The sequence below is a fragment of the Nycticebus coucang genome, chromosome 21 (genome assembly GCF_027406575.1).
Source record: "Nycticebus coucang isolate mNycCou1 chromosome 21, mNycCou1.pri, whole genome shotgun sequence".
NCBI lineage: Eukaryota > Metazoa > Chordata > Mammalia > Primates > Lorisidae > Nycticebus > Nycticebus coucang.
The window spans coordinates 3,381,428-3,398,926 of NC_069800.1; the positions used below are offsets into that span (position 1 = coordinate 3,381,428).

Consider the following 17,499-nt stretch of genomic DNA (forward strand, 5'->3'; position numbering starts at 1 on the left):
AAAATTTGGGGTAATTCGAGGAGGAATTCAAAAGTTGGAATTAGAAATTTGAGGAGAAATTCAAAAGTTGTCTCAAGAATTTAACAAATTTAAAGACAAAACCACCAAAGATTTTGATGCAATGAAGCAAGAATTTGCAGCCCTCAAAGATCTCAAAAATACAGTAGAATCCCTCAGTAACAGAGTAAAGAAAGCAGATGAAAGGATTTCTGACATTGATGACAAAGCCTCTGAACACTCCCAAACTCTCAAAGAGGAAGAGAAATGGAGAGCAAAAACGGATCATTCTCTCAGAGAGCTCTGTAATAATTCGAAGAAGGCTAATATCCACCTCATTGGAATCCCTGAAAGTGATGAAGTGGCCTTAGAAGGCACAGAGGCCCTTCTCCATGAAATTATGAAAGAGAATTTTCCAGAGATGCTAAGAGATTCGAAAATTCACATAGCAGACAGTTTCAGAACCCCAGCACAACTCAACTTGAATAAGACATCCCCCAGGCATATCATAATTAAGTTCACTAAAGTTAATATGAAGGAGAAAATTCTGAAAGCAGCCAGACATAAGAAATCCATTGCCTACAAAAGGGAAGAAAACTAGAATGACTGCAGATCTCTCTGCTGAAATTTTTCAAGCCAGAAGAGGGTAGTCATCGACTTTTAATCTCCTAAAACAAAGTAACTTTCAACCTCGGATTCTGTATCCAACTAAACTGAGTTTCATTTATGATGGAGAAATTAAATACTTTAATAACATTCATATGTTGTAGAAATTTGCCATAACCAAACCAGCTCTTTAGGATATTTTCAGACCTATCCTCCATAATGAGCAGCCCAATCCTCTACCACAAAAGTAAACTCACTCAGAAACTTTTGATCAAACTTCAACTTCCACAGTGGTGAAAGGATTAAAAATGTCCACTGGACTTTCAAAAAACCCGAACCCCAAATTTTACCAGACTTATCAATATTCTCCATTAAGTGAACGGTGTAAACTGTCCTCTAAAAAGGCACAGGTTAGCTGACTGGATACAAAAACTCAGGCCAGATATTTGAGGCATACAAGATTCAAATCTTACCTTAAAAGATAAATATACATAAGACTGGAAATAAATCACTGACGAAGAAAAAAAAAAAAAAAAGATAAATATACAGTCAGGGTGACATCATGGTCGTCCATATTTCAGGCAAATGGTAATCAGAAAAAAGCAGGTGTTGCAATTCTATTTACAGGAACAATAGGCTTTAAACCAACAAAAGGAAGGATAAGAATGGTCACTTTATATTTGGTAAGGGTTATACTCAGTATGATGAGATTTCAATTATTAATATTTATGCACTCAACCATAATGCACCTCAATTTATAAAAGAAACTCTAACAGACATGAGCAACTTGATTTCCTCCAGCTCCATAATAGTCAGAGATTTCAACACTCCTTTGGCAGCGTTGGAAAGATCCTCCAATATGAAGCTGAGCAAAGAAATTTTCGAATCCAACATTTGGACTTATCAGACATCTACAGAACATTCCAAACCAACAAAACTGAATACACATACTTCTCATCAGCCCATGAAACATACTCCAACATCGATCACATCTTAGGTCACAAGTCTAACCTCAGTAAATTTAAAGGAATAGAACTTATTCCTTGCATCTTTTTGGACTACCATGGAATAAAATTTGAACTCAGTAACAACAGGAATCTGCATACTCGTACAAAAATATGGAACTTAAATAACCTTATGCTGAATGATAGCTGGGCCATAGATAAGATTAAGAAGGAAACTGCCAAAGTTTTGAATAAAACGGCAATGAAGAAACAAATTATCAGAACCTCTGGAATACCGCAAAGGAAGTCCTAAGAGTGAAATTTATAGCACTGCAAGCCTTCCTCAAGAGAACGGAAAGAGAGGAAGTTAACAAATTAATGGGACATCTCAAGAAACTGGAAAGGAAGAACATTTCAACCTCAAACCAGTAGAAGAAAAGAAAAAAAAAATTAGAGCAGAATTAAATGAAATTGAAAACAAAAGAATTATACAACACATCAATAAATCAAAAAGTTGTTTTTTTGAAAAGGTCAATAAAATAGATAAACCTTTGGCCAACATAACCAGGAAAAAAAGAGTAAAATCTCTAATTTCATCAATCAGAAACAACAAAAACCAAATAACAACACACTCCTCAGAAATTAAAAAAATCCTTAATGAGTATTACAAGAAACTTTATTCTCAGAAATATGAAAATCTAAAGGAAATTGACCAATACCTGGAAGCACATCACCTTCCAAGACTTAGCCAGAGTCAAGTGGATATGTTGAACAGGCCCATATCAAGTTCTGAAATAGCATCGACGATAAAAATTCTCCCTAAAAAGAAAAGCCCAGGACCAGATGGTTTCACATCAGAATTCTACCAAACCTTCAAAGAAGAACAAGTACCAATGTTACCAAACCTTTTCCAAAATATACAAAAAGGAAGACTACACAACATGTTCTATGAAGCAAACATCACCCCGATTCCCAAACCAGGAAAAAACCCAACAAGAAAAGAAAATTATAGACCAATATCACTAACAAATATAGATGCAAAACTATTCAACAAGATCCTAACAAACAGAATCCAGCAACACGTCAAACAAATTATACATTGTGACCACGTTGGTTTTATCCCAGGGTCACAGGGCTTCTTCAATATATGTAAATCTATAAGTATAAGTCACCACATAAACAAATTAAAAAACATAGACTATACGATTCTCTCAATTGATGCAGAAAAGCTTTTGATAATATCCAGCTCCCCTACATGATCAGAACACTTAAGAAAATTGGTATAGAAGGGACATTTCTTAAACTGATTGAGGCCATCTACAGCAAACCCACAGCCAATATCATATTGAATGGAGTTAAATTGAAATCATTTCCACTCAGAAAAGAAACCAGACAAGGCTGCCCATTGTCTCCACTGCTCTTTAACATTGTAAGGGAAGTTTTAGCCATTGCAATTAGGGAAGAAAAGGTGATCAAGGGTATCCATATAGGGTCAGAAGAAATCAAACATTTGCTCTTCACAGATGATATGATTGTATATCTGGAAAACACCAGGGATTTTCCTACAAAACTCTTAGAAGTGATCAAGGAATACAGCAGTGTCTCAGGTTACAAAATCAACATTCATAAATCAGTAGCCTTTATATATATAAATAATAGTCAAGCTGAGGAAACAGTTAAGGACTCTACTCTATTCACAGTAGTGCCAAAGAAGATAAAATATTTGGGAGTTTATCTAACAAAGGGCATGAAAGATCTCTACAAAGAGAACTATGAAACTCTAAGAAAAGAAATAGCTGAAAATGTTAACAAATGGAAAAACATACCATGCTCACGGCCGGGAAGAATCAACATTGTTAAAATGTCCATACTACCCAAAGCAATATACAATTTTAATGCAATCCCTATTAAAGCTCCACTGTCATACTTTAAAGATCTTGAAAAAAAATAATACTTTTTTTTTTACATGGAATCAGAAAAAACCTCGAATAGCCAAGACATTACTCAGAAATAAAAACAAAGCAGGAGGAATTAAGCTACCAGGCCTGAGACTGCACTATAAATCGATAGTGATCAAAACAGCATGGTATTGGCACAAAAACAGACAAGTAAATATCTGGATCAGAATAGAGAACCAAGAGATGAATCCACCTACTTACCATTATTTGATCTTTGACAAGCCAATTAAGAAAATTCAGTGGGTAAAATATTCCCTATTTAACAAATGGTGCTGGGCGAACTGGCTGGCAACCTGTAGAAGACTGAAACTGGACCCACACCTTTCACCATTAACTAAGATAGACTCTCACTGGATTAAAGATTTAAACTTAAGACATGAAACTATAAAAATACCAGAAGAAAGTGCAGGGAAAACCCTTGAAGAAATTGGTCTGGGTGAGTATTTTATGAGGAGGACACCCTGGGCAATTGAAGCAGCTTCAAAAATACACTACTGGGACTTGATCAAACTAAACAGCTTCTGCACAGCCAAGGACACAGTAAGTAAAGCAAGCAGATAGCCCTCAGAATGAGAGAAGATATTTGCAGGTTATGTATCTGACAAAGGTGTAATAACCAGAATCCACAGAGAACTCAAAACGTATAAGCAAGAAGAGAACAAGTGATCCCATCACAGGCTAGGCAAGGAACTTGAAGAGAAACTTCTCTGAAGAAGACAGGCACACGGCCTACAGAAAAATGAAAAAAAATGCTCATTATCTTTAATCATCAAAGAAATGCAAATCAAAACTACTTTGAGGTATCATCTAACTCCAGTAAGATTAGCCTGTATCACAAAATCCCAAACCAGAGATGTTGGTGTTGATGTGGAGAAAAGGGAACACTTCTACACTGCTTGTGGGAATGCAAATTAATTTGGAATTAACATCTTTCCTTTTGGAAAGATGTTTGGAGAATACTTAGAGATCTAAAATAGATATGCCATTCAATCCTATAATTCCTCTACTAGGTATATACCCAGAAGACCAAAAATCACATTAAAACAAAGATATTTGTATCACAATGTTTACTGCATCCAAATTCATAATTGCTAAGTCATAGAAAAAGCCCAAGTGCCCATCCATCCATGAATGGATTAATAAATTGTGGTATATGCACACCATGTAATATTATGTAGCCTTAAAGAAAGTTGGAGACTTTACCTTTTATGTTTACATGGATGGAACTGGAACATATTCTTCTTAGTAAAGTATCTCAGGAATGGAAGAAAAAGTATCCAATGTACTCAGCCCTACTATGAAACTAATTTACGGCTTTCATATGAAAGCTATAACCCAGTTATAACCTACGAATATGAGGAAGGGGGAGAGGGAGGAGCGGAAGGGAGGAAGGGGGTGGAGGGAGCATGACTGGTGGGATTACACCTGTGGTGCATCTTACAAGGGTACATGCAAAACTTAGTAAATGTAGCATATAAATGTCTTAACACAATAACTAAGAAAATGCCAGGAAGGCTATGTTAACCAGTGTGATGAAAATGTGTCAAACGGTCTATAAAACCAGTGTATGGTGCCCCATCATTGGCAGTGATGTACACAACTGTGATTTAATAAAAAGGGGGGGCATAATGGAGTGAGCCCCAGTGACAGGCAGGCCGCAGGCCTCTTGGGGACTTACCGAGTGCCACTTGCCATCACTGAGCAGCGCTGGGTGGGAGACCTTTGTTCTGCCTTTGCCGAGATCAAAGATGAAGTGGAGGTGGCCGCTGTGCAGCTGCAGCATGGCACAGTCCACCTGGTTCTGGTGAGCCACGTAGTAGACAAGGCCGCTGGAGGCGAAGGTGCGGAGGCTTAGCTGCACCGAGAGCCTGGGGGACAGGAGCCTTACTCAGGAAGGAGTAACCTCAGAGAAAGAATCTGACAGCCATTCCAGCATTTATGTGGAGTATCTCAGGAGAGCCATGATCCATTCATTCACACACCCATTCATTTAATAAATGGTTAGCTTGTCCCCGTGTGTGCCAGAGCTTTTCTGGGATGAGGATAGAGCAATGAACAAAGAGGGCGATCCCTTCTCCTGGTACAGACACCAGAGACGCTTCAGGGAGCCATGGTTTCATCCCATAGAGGCTCCACTAAATATTCAGATAATTCTGGAAGGTGTTATTTCAGCTGAGAGCTTTCCAAAACAGCAAGCCCCACAGAGCTGAGCAGGAAAAGTTGTCACCCTGGGTGAGGCTGACACAGAGACCATCAAATTAATTCGCTTATGGTCAGCAGCCAGGAACCCCACCTGTGGCCATGCGGGGGTGGAGGGAAGTGGCATCAGGCCTTCCTCAGAAGGACCACCATGGTCAGTCGCTGGAGCACACAGGGAAAGAGGGAGGGAGGGGCAGCTCTGTAATGCTGGGGAGGAGCTGGGTGTATTCCGACTTTATTTTAAACACAGTGGGAAGTTACGGGGGTGGTTTAGAGGAGGAAGTGGGTGTGACTTGATTGACATCTTTAAAAGATCCTCTGGTGTGAAGAACAAATCAGGTGAAACAGGGCCACCAGGCAGCTGTCACAATGGTCCACACGAACAAGGGGGCTTACTTAGACCAGGTGGCAGTGGGGACACGGAGGAGCTGAACTGATTCAGGGAAAGTTCTGGAGGAAGAAGTAAGAGGGCTCGCTGATAAGACTCGGTTCGGGGAGTGAAAAAAAATAGTAAAATAATCTGTAGGTCTAGGCTTTGGTGCTGACATAGTAAAGAGCAGCAGGGCAGGTCTGGGGAGGAGGGAAGTCCCTGCTGCTGGGTGAGGCTCACTGTCCCTGTACCCCTGAGTCCCCTCAGAGGTGTCATAGAGGACAGGAGGGTGTTTCCCTATCTAGGTGGTATTTTAAAACCACTGGAACTCAGCCACCACAGGAGGATGTGTGGGATGGACCAGGCAAAGGAGACTGAATGCGGCACAGGCAGAGAGCCAGGGGGCCGTGGCGGGGGTCCAGGAGAGCTGGGCTGAGTGGCCAGCAAGTCAGTTTTAGAGCCCAGAGGGGAGCAGGGGAGGCTGATTGTGTGGTTAGAGGAGGGAATGATCCCTGATGGAAGGACAGACAGCCACGTAAGGCCACTCTTCCAGAAGCCCTGCTGTGAGACAGAGCTACACTACCTCAGGACATGTGTGTGGAGGTGGGTGTCAAGCCTCCTGGGGAGTCTCTGTCTCAGAAGTTAGGGTTCTATAGCAGGGACAGAGCATAGCGATGCCAGCAGCCCCCTTACCCATGGTTATCCATGGTTATCCACAGTCAACCAAGGCAGCGGGTCCACGTGTCTACGCCACCTGTGTGCTCCCTCAGTAGTTTTGCTTCAGTCCTCAGATCACCTGTAGTGGATCACACTGCTTGTGTTCCAGGCACCCTTGTTTTACTGAACATTTGCCCCATAGTGCAACAGGAGTGATGCCAACATATCCTTTTAGTTGGCTCCATTAATAGCTACTTGTTGTTACTCTCTTCCTGTGCCTAACTTATAAATTCAACTTTATCCTAGGTGCGCACATATAGGAGAAAACAGTGCATGGAGGGTTCAGTACCATCCGTGGTTTGAGGCTTCCACGGAGGTCTCAGGATGAGCATCCCCTGCACAGGCACAGATGCTGGAGCCACAAGGCCAGGTTTGAACCCAGCTCTACCATTTACTGGCTATGTGACTTTGAGCGCCCTGTGCCTCCATGTCTTTACCTATAAAATAATGATAACAAGAATATCTTCCGGCCAGCCTGGTGGCTCACGCCTGTAATCCCAGCACTCTGGGAGGTTGAGGCGGGTGGACTGTCTGAGCTCACAGGTTCAAGACCAGCCTGAGCCAGAGCAAGACTTTGTCTTTGAAAATAGCCAGGCATTATGCTGGGTACCTGTAGTCCCAGCTACTCGGGAGAATGAGGAAAGGGAATCACTTGAGCCCAAGAGTTTGAAGTTGCTGTGAGTTATGACACCACGGTACTCTACCCAGGCAACAAAGTGAGACTCTGTCTCAAAAAACAAACAAACAAAAAAAAACAAACTTCCTCATAGGGTAACTGTCACCAAGTATATCTTGTTATCTGAGTGAAATAGGGAGCTGATATCCAGTACAAGGGTTTGCTGCTCTTCTATGACTGAGGACAGCAGGCTGACGGGGCTGTGTCTGGTGGGAGTCATGCATTAGGGAGGGAGGACTGGCTTCTGCAGGCGTCCGAGTGAGGAGAGGAGTAATGGGGTCCAGGGGGCAGAACCCTCCATCCATGCAGCAGATGGGACTCAGGGCTGGGAACAAAGCCAGCGGCTTCTCTTTTTGGTAGTGGACAGGAGGAGTTCTGTCCTCTCAATGAGGCAAGTCACTAGCTGGGGTGTGAAAAGAGGTCGGCAGGTATGTAGAGCTCTGACATTTAAAAGTTGTGAGTGGCACAGTGGCTGCTGCCTGAAATCCCAGCACTGTGGGAGACTGAGGCAGGAGGATTTCTTGAGCTCAGGAGTTCTTGAACTCCAGCCTAAGGAAGAGGAAGACACCGTCTGTACTAAAAATAGGTAAACTATCCGGGCTTTGTGGTGGGTACCTCTAGTCCCTGCTACTCAGAAGACTGAGGCAGGAAGATTGCTTGTGTCCAGGAGTTTGAGGTTGCTGTGAGCTATGACACCATGGCACTACAGACTGGGGAAACTGAGTGAGACTGTCTCAAAAAACAAAAGAGAGCAGTGATGAGTAAGGAGTTATGGAAAATAAACCAGGAGAACATTGGGGAATGCAGCAGCTCTCCACACAGTTTGGAGGCTCTGCCTGAGATTGGTGGCCATGGAGTTGAAGTCAGACCAGTCAGGCAGGAGGTGAGCAGAGCCCAGCCTGGGTCTCCAGCCTGGGTCCCAGCATAGAGAAGGCAAAGTGCTGGGTTTCACCTGGGCTCCCGCAGTGGAGCAGCTGGGGGTGGTGGTGGTGGTGAGGGAGTTTGCAGTGGCACACTTGTGGCAGTGGCCTAGACCCCCTCAGAAGAGGATGAATCGCAGCCTAGAGGCCTCTACATCACGGAAGCACTGTAGGACCAGGAAGGGGCGAGATAAGGAGGAAGAGATCGGCTAGCAGGAGGCTGCTACAGTCCAGACTGGGAAGGGGGATGGACTCTTATGAAGAAGTCACAGGTCTGCCTGTGGGAGCAGCTGGAACCAGAACACTGAAAGGCTAGGGGCAGGGAGGCTGCTGAAGTCCCAGAGAGCAAAGGCAGGAGCTGCAAAAGAGAGAGGGTGAGCCTGGGTCTGAGCCCTGTGCGCAGGGAAAGGCCCAGAGTGCTGCAGGGCTGCGGGTAGGCCTGGGGTGATCTGAGGGCTGAGAGACAGAGGAGCTGCAGGCCTGGAGATCAGTAGAACAGTAGGATTCCCAGCAGGTACGAAGGCCATAGGAACACGGAGCACTACAGATTTGGGGGCCATAGCGAAACATTTGGGGAGACAACTGAATCTGACTAGTGAATGCTCAAAGTAGAAGGGAGTAGAAGGCCAGACGATGCTTGATCCGGGCTTGGGATTCAGAAGGAAGACTGATTCAGACAGCCACATGCCTCCCTACACACACAGAGGGGCGGTAAGCTGCCGACATCCAGGAGGGGTAAGGCGGAGCCCACAGCGGTTAAGGCGTAGGGTCTGTACCCACACAGCTCCTATCTCTGCCTTTATACAGCTGCTGTTAGGTTGCTAGTCAGCCCCCAATCATCAAATGAAAACGTTCTTTTGGAGAAGAGCCTATTGCTGAAGAACAGGCCTATGACTCATTCATCCGTGAGACATGCCCCATAGGGACCCCAGAACAACACCTACCTCTTCCTGATGCCAGACTGATTGAAAGGCAATGCCATGTGGCTGCTCTGCGTCAGGCCGAACTGGTGGGTGCCGGGCACATACTCTAGAGGGGCGTAAACCGCACACTGCTCCTGAAAGGGACGCATGGGGACATTCAGCCACCTGCAGCCACGGCCCTGGTAACACATGTTTCTTCCATGAGAAAAACATCTCAGAAGCCATCATCTAAGGGCACAGCACCATGAATGGGTGTCTACACTCCCTTCATCTTCAGTTTCAGTGAGGCCCTGGTCAGCCCTTACCTCTCACATTAATCAGATGATTAGACAGAGGTGCCTGAAGCCATCTCAAGTTCACTTAAATTCAAAAGGAGGCTGAAGTCCCTCCCCCAATTTTCAACAGCCCTAAGGGCAGAGGCTTTGCCATGTTCTCTCCACCCCCATCATGGTCCCGGTCTTTGGGAATGGCCCTGAGGACACAGCAGCCCAGGGTCCACGTAGCACAGGCACCGGGAAACTGGAAGAGCCCACAGGTGTCGGGTCTCACAGGTCTCACAAGGCTCAGAGTTCTACGCATCTGAGTTCACATCGACAGGAACAAGGTGCAGATAAGAGGAGCGGATGGGAAGAGCTCCTAAACCCTGGGGCAGGGGATAGAAACCCAGGGACGGTGCCACAGCATGTTCAGGCTGCCAGACCGTTCCCAAGGCAGATGCCACCACAGAAAACCATCGTGAACTCAAAGACAGGCCTTGCTTGGAAAGCACTGCTTTGGGTCAATTGCATCATCTTTTAAATTATTCGAGTGCACGCTTTGGACCAAGAAATAGAAGGGGGAGAAAATAGAAAATAACAGCGATTGCCATTAAAAACTGCTTGCCCCAAACTGGCTTTTCCTAAGTGAATTAAATCTCTTAAAAATTTCTTAAGCAATGAAGGTATGTATAATGGCTTACATTAAGTACATATTTTCATGATTTCCTGCTTATATCTAAACCAGTGTTTCAACCTTTTTATCTCAGAGCATACTCCGACCTAGAGCTAAACTTCCATGGCACACTTAAATTATGTTGATGAAAAAACGAGTAACAAAAAGAATATACTTACTGTGCTTTGAGCTTCTTTCAAAAATAATTTAATTCATGATCTTTAAAAATTTTCCCAGTATACCTAAGATCCTCTCACGGCACACCAATGTGCCACGGCACACCGGTTGAAAATCACTGATCTAGGCTGGGGGTGTGGCTCATGCCTGTAATCCCAGCACTCTGGGAGGCCAAGAAAGGTAGGTGGATTGCCTGAGCTCAGGAGTTCCAGACCAGCCTGACCAAGAGGCTGATCTCTACCCGACCTCTACGAAAAATAGAAAAACTAGCTGGGTGCTGTGACAGGTTCCTGTAGTCCCAGCTACTTGGGAAGCTGAGGCAAGAGGATGGCTTAAATCCAAGAGGTTAAGGTTGCTATGAGCTATGATGACACCATGGCACTCAACCCAGGGTGACAGAGTGAGACTGTCTCACACACACCCCAAAAAGAGAGAAAATCACTGATCTAAAGTGATAATAAATCCTTCTAGAACCTTGGAAAAAAGCTTGCTGTGTATCAGCTTAGTTAGGGTCCCTGAGCATTGGGGCCTGAGACACAGAAATGATGGGCCATGTCACCCATCAGTTTGCTGGGAGCGCCTTCCAACACCTTATGCTGCTCTGATTGTTATCATGGACCCAGCTCCTCCTCTCACAATACCTTTATCACCAGGCCTTATTTTAACCCCCTCTGGTCTCCTCTCGCCTTTTTTGACAGGACCTCAGGAACATCACCAGTGTGATGAAAATGTGTAAAACGGTTTATGAAGCTAGTGTGTGATGCCCCATGATCATATCAATGTACACAGCTATGATTTAATTAAAAAAAAAAAAGGAGGCTGCTCTCACCGGGAACACCTGGGGCTCTGGCAGGCGCTCCCCGTCCTCGCCAAGAAAAGCCAGCTTAGGCCTTTGTGCAAGCAAGCAGGTGTCCAAGTCCACTTGTTCAGAGCCAACTGCACTGGTGAAATCCAAAAGTCTAGGCACAAACAAGGGAGAGTTTCAAAATTAGGATATCACAAACCAGAAACTGTGTCATGTAATTAGTGTACAGTTAAAATCCATAAGAAACAATGAATCTGTTTCTCTTGGAGTGATCAGAGTGACCATTCTTCAGCATGCCTGAGAGTCTGGATAGATCATGTTATACACAGGGATGTCCCAAAAGTCATCAAACATAAAAAAAAGGAAATTATAGCTGAATGCATCTTTATTCATAAAATGTTCATTACACAATTTTACAAAATATTTACAAAATATTCTCTACATGTTGGCCACCTTTTTGTAAAATTTTGTAATGAACATTTTCTAAACAAAGGTATATTTAGCTATGATTTTCCATTTTTCCTATGCATGGTGACTTTTGGGACACCCGGTATTTTCTTGTTTGATGCTTCTTGAAACACTACCCCAGGCCCTTCCTGTGCGCCCTGCGAGAGCCGCTCCGGAGCTGACACACTTCCTGCAGCCTTCACTGGGCTGCCCTATGGCCACGTTCATGCTCTGGTTTCTACCTGTCTGCATAGTGACCTCAGCTGAACACTGATGTCCCCTCAAGGGAGGTTGTGGGCTTCCCTCGTCACACGCTCCTTCACTACGCAGCTCCAGCACCAAGTCCTGCACCTGCATGTGACCCTGTGGCACTTTCCTGGACATGCCTGGGAACCACAAGAGATGTGGAGTCCATAGCCTCACAGCTTTAAGGAGCATGAAGATGACTCTCCAGTGAGGGAAAAGAATAGACAACAGGTGACTAAATATAAGTCTATAGAAATAGCTAAACCAAGGCTCCGACATTGTAATCATGTTGAAATCCATGAATACATTTGTATTCTTGCCCGGTTCAGGGACCCGTAAGAGGTAATTTCATGGGGAAAGATGCTGTGATCTTGAAAGATCCAAGTCCTTGCTAAAGATCGAGTGGCAAGTCAGTGGTTCGGCGGGAGAGATCCCAATCTCATCAGCTCACATCCAGTTTCCCCCAAGCAGACAATGGCCCTGCAGGGCAGAGCGTGTGTTGGGTCTGCTCAGCACGCTGACCGTGGGCAGAGGGTCAGCAAGGAGGAATGAATCATCACAAGCCCACCACACATGGGATGGAGGCTTCCAGTTTTAATTATACAGTAATTGCTTTCAGGGGAACCATTAATAATCTGAAGCTCCTAGTAGCCTAATTGTGAAAACAATGCAGAAATTTGTATTATAAAATCTATCTTCTTTTAAGTGCTTATCAAAAATATATTTAACCCCAGCTATTTATGGATAATTGTGTGTGGAGCTAAGATTCCATCTTTTATTTGAAAGTAAGGTGACTGTACCTGTCAATCATTTGAATGCAATAAAGTCCATTTGTGGGGATTTCTATGATAGACAAACGGGGTTCATATGTTCTTCAGGAACTTTTAAAATTTTAGGCAATCTCAAACAACAAAATTAGACTGCAGGTTAGCGTTAGCACTCACTGTTGAAGGTCAGAAAATGCAAAAACATGCAGAGAGCACAGTTTCACTTACTCCAGGTTAAAGATCAGATTTCTGATGCAGCCATGGAATGAACGAGCTTCTCATTCTGAGTACCAAGGTCCCCTCACCCTCAGGAATGCCCCCTAGGTACAGGTTGGACACATTTATAGTCCTGCTTTCTGCTAATGGACCCAAGTTCATTTCCACAGGGTTGGTCTCAGCCAATTTAACAGTGATAATTCTAAAAGATCAAAGGAGAAAATAAATGAAAATCTTTAACTATAATAAAACAATGGCCCATTTTAACACACAATCCCAGCAAAGTTCTTACTGAATAATAAAAGTTCCTGGAAGACAAATTTTAATATGACATGTCAGAACAAAAGGTGAATCTTAAAGATTAAAACTTACAACTGAAAATTCTTCAGTAATGAGTGCAATGTTAACAAAAATCATTGAATTTGACTACTTTTTTGAGAACAGTATAATTTTACCTCTTTACCTATGATGAAAATGTCCAGTATACTTTTCAAATGTTTGCTCTAGAGTTTTGGAGGGAAATATACAGGAATGTTGACATAACCTACTTATTACTGTACTATTTACTATTGATATAATACTATTTATTGATACCACAATGCTCTTTGCCACAGAATTAATCCAATATAATTTATATTGAGTTTCAAAAAAGGGCAAGGATAAAGTTGTTCAATTATAGAAATAGCACAAACATCTCATAAGGAGCTGTCTGGCAAGGTTTGGCTTCTACAACTATTTGGAATGCTAATCATGCCAGTCATTTAACTGCACAGGGTGCCAGGACAATGTTTCTGCTGGAAGCCCTGGTGAGGTCCCCACCCCCTCATGACACACGCCTTGCTGTGGGGACAGTACCTCCGATTCCTAACCAAGGAGATGGAATGCGGCTGTCCATCGCTGTAGGTGCCTGTGGGAGAGTGTAGGAGGGCTTTCCTCAGGCTGGACCTGTCCCTAAGACCTATGTGAACCTCAACATGGCCCTGAATCAGCAGAATGGAGAAGGGCTGGGGGCAGGAGTGTGCAGAGAATTAGCCAGAAAAAAGCTCGTTAGTATAGGATTTAAAAAATTTCCATCTTACCAAGGTAACATGGGAATATTAACATCAAGCAAGCAATTCCTTAAGACTCTCATCATTGAACACAACTATTTTAAATTTATCGTGTTACTTTCTAATCCCTTCATGTAATTTACATTCTGCCTTATGCTGTTACCACTACACATACCACCACATGTTTCCATGTCTGCATTGCCATCACACGGATTCTTTATTGCTACATTATGTACAATAAGTAGACAGATTATAAATTTGTCGCTTTAATCAATAACATTTAAAGTAGTTTCAATTTAATAATTTATTATCATCCACATGAATATTTAAATTTTTTTGCCCATGAAATTGTTTCTAACATTTCTAAAAGTGGAACTAAAGTTTGACAATGTTTAAAGCTCTTAAAATCATTTTGCCATATTGAAAATAGGTATAACAATTCATAATGCCACCAGCAGAACTGGAATGGGGGTGTTTCACAATACCCTTGTTACTACTGGACGATACTACTCTGTTTTTGCTGGCTCAGAAACAGTCTGGCAGGTTTCCAAAAGTCAAATATACAATTACCATATGACCAATAGCTCTTCTCCTAGGTATGCACTCAGAAGACTTGAAAACAGGGCCTCAAACACTTCCTGGCAGCATTAGTCATAATAGTCAAAAAGCAGAAATAATCCCATGTATCAAGGAAGCAAATGATAAACTGTGAGAGGTTCACACAGTGGGATACTAGTCAGCCAGAAAAAGGAACGAAGATCTGGGTGGCGCCTGTGGCTCAAAGGAGTAGGGTGCTGGCCCCATATGCTGGAGGTGGCAGGTTCAGACCCAGCCCCGGCCAAAAAAAAAAGAATGAAGAATTAAGACCTTACATATGACAGTGTGGACATACTCAAAGACGGGCTAGGTGAACGACACGATCACACGTGGTGTGACTCTATTCATATGGAACATCCAGAATAGGCAAATTCATCCTTAGAGACAAAACGCAGGGGTGGGGAGAGAGGGGCACAGGGAGTGACTGCTTAATGGTCCCAGACTGCTATTTTGGGTGATGAAAATGTTTAGAAATAAACAGAGAAGGTGGCCTTGTGGCACCGTGGGTGTGCTAAATGCTACTGACTTATTTACTCTACAATGATTAATTTTATATAAATTTCAGGCTGGTTGTGGTGGCTCATGCCTGTAATCCTAGCACTCTAGGAGGCTGAGGTGGGGGGATTGCTTGAGCTCATGAGTTCGAGACAAGCCTGAGCAAAAGGCGAGACCCCGTCTCTACTAAAATAGGAAAACTGAGGCACGAGGATCTTGAGCCCAAGTTGAAGGTTGCTGTGAGCTGTGATGCCACGGCACTCTACCCAGGGTGACAGCTGAAACTGTCTCAAAACAAAAAAAAAGTTTTTCAGTTCAACTTTTTAAAGAAGAACTGAAAAAATATTTTAAAATGAAATGATCAATGGAGTCCCAAACCAATGTTAGTCCTTATCAGCCCTTCTTCGCCAAGTGGCTTGTGACATGCTTGGCGTCTATAAACAGATGTCACAACAGCTGTGTGACCTTGGGCACATAAACTGGGCTCTCTGAATCCATTTCTTCCTCAACAAAATGTAAGCAGCAGCATCTGCCTTGCAGGTGGCCATGATCCTTATGCAGCAATGTCTGTAAAGTGTCTTGTACAGTAAAGAAGGTCCCCAGTACACTGCGGTTAAGACAGGCTCCACTTCGTTAACACAATACACTAGCAATCTCTAAGTTTCTCCAAATCATGTGACAGGTGCAAGTTTGAGCAGAGGGTAAGGTAAGTATCACCTACGCTCCTAAAATGGAATATAAATATGGCAACATGAACATGGAACCCTGTCCTCGCTCCTCTCCTGGCGCTTGCTCAATGTGCTCATCACAGGCTATGACTCTCTTGCTGCTCTTTCTTTCTTTTTTTTTTTTAGAGACAGAGTCTCACTTTATTGCCCTCACTAGAGCACCATGGTGTCACAGCTCACAGCAACCTCCAACTCCTGGGCATAGGTGATTCTCTTGCCTCAGCCTCCCGGGTAGCTGGAAGTACAGGCGCCCATCAAAAGCCCGGTTATTTTTTTGTTGCAGTTTGGCCAGAGCTGGGTTCAAACCCGCCACCCTCGTATATGGGGCCGGCACTCTACCCATGGAGCCACAGGTGCCGCCCCTTGCTGCTCTTTCGATCCTTTCAAATTGTTCAAGCAATGTGTTTCAACCTTTTTTTATCTCATGTCATACTTGAACCTATAGTTAAACTTCCACGGCATACTGAAATTATGTTGATCAAAAGAAAAGTAAAGAAAGAGAATATACTCACTGTGCTTTAAACTTCTTCGGGAAATAATTCATTATCTTTAAAATTTTTCACAGTACTCTGGTTGAAAATCACTACTATAGCAGATGAAGAAAACCCTGCCTTAGAGCAGTAGACTGAAGATCTGAACAGCACTGAAGGACTGCTGTTTCACCTTAGAATGAAAACTAAGGGCCATGACGCATGGAGGACAACTCAGTGTGTGCTCGCCGAACGTGTTTTCACAAAAATTACAGGTGGATGGCAAGTGTCTTTTCCTAAGTCACTGGACAAGAAGGATGGATTGCACAGCACAGGACATCACTGATTCATAAGGGAACGGCACTCAGCGATGTAACTTTTACTTATTAAAAATACATACTCATAAACAACCAGGAACACACCAAAAGTTTAGGAGCATGCAGCCGGGCGGCAGGGGAACTACTCACCACGTGGGCCTGCCCAGGACCCTGAAGCTCCATGTCCCTGCCAAGGGCAGCCAGGATGATGCCACTGCTGTTCTTGGTGGCAAATATGGCCAGCAATTCCGATTCTGGGGTCAAAGACTTGGATGGCAACTCAACATAGCTGCCTCTTAAGAGGCTAACACTTCAGATGGACTGGTCAGAGGGGATAAGAGGAGCCGTGAGTTTCCAGCCACAGGCCGACTCCCCATTGCCGCTGGGCTTCCCCATTTTCTCCATTCTATCCACCCCACTGGTTTAGATTTTGTTATGTTATTATTTTGCTACATCAGTGGATATTTATAAAAACTCATTCCAACATCAATTAAATGTTTCCTACCTCCAACATACAACCTTTTCTCACTCCATAGGAATTTCTGAGTAAATCAAAGGTCGACCTGGATATTTCCAGGTTCTTTTTTTTTTTCTGTTGCATAATAAATGTATTCTTAAATATTGAGTAATAGTATGATAAACTTACATTTAAATCACTGTACAATATTGTAATCAACGTGATTATAATTTGGATTTTAGCTTCTAAATGGACTTTTCCTCATCTTTATTTCAGTTAATCAAGCTGTAATTGGTATTTTAATGCATAAAATATTAATTATAATGACCTTGATATTAATAATAATTATATACCTCAAAGTATTTTATGATTAAGAAAAATTAAGTTGAATTTAGCATAATGTTATTAGCATTAAAGGCATATTATATATATAATATTAATTTAAAATGGAAATTATTCTGGATAGAGTCAGAGAACATTCTCCCTAA

The 17,499-nt window shown here is 43.1% G+C and overlaps 1 pseudogene; it reads right to left on the reverse strand.

Moving 5' to 3' along the window:
• Positions 1-1,187: 1,187 nt before the first annotated feature.
• Positions 1,188-17,499, reverse strand: part of LOC128574183 (laminin subunit alpha-1-like) — a 32,376-nt pseudogene continuing 16,064 nt past the window's right edge.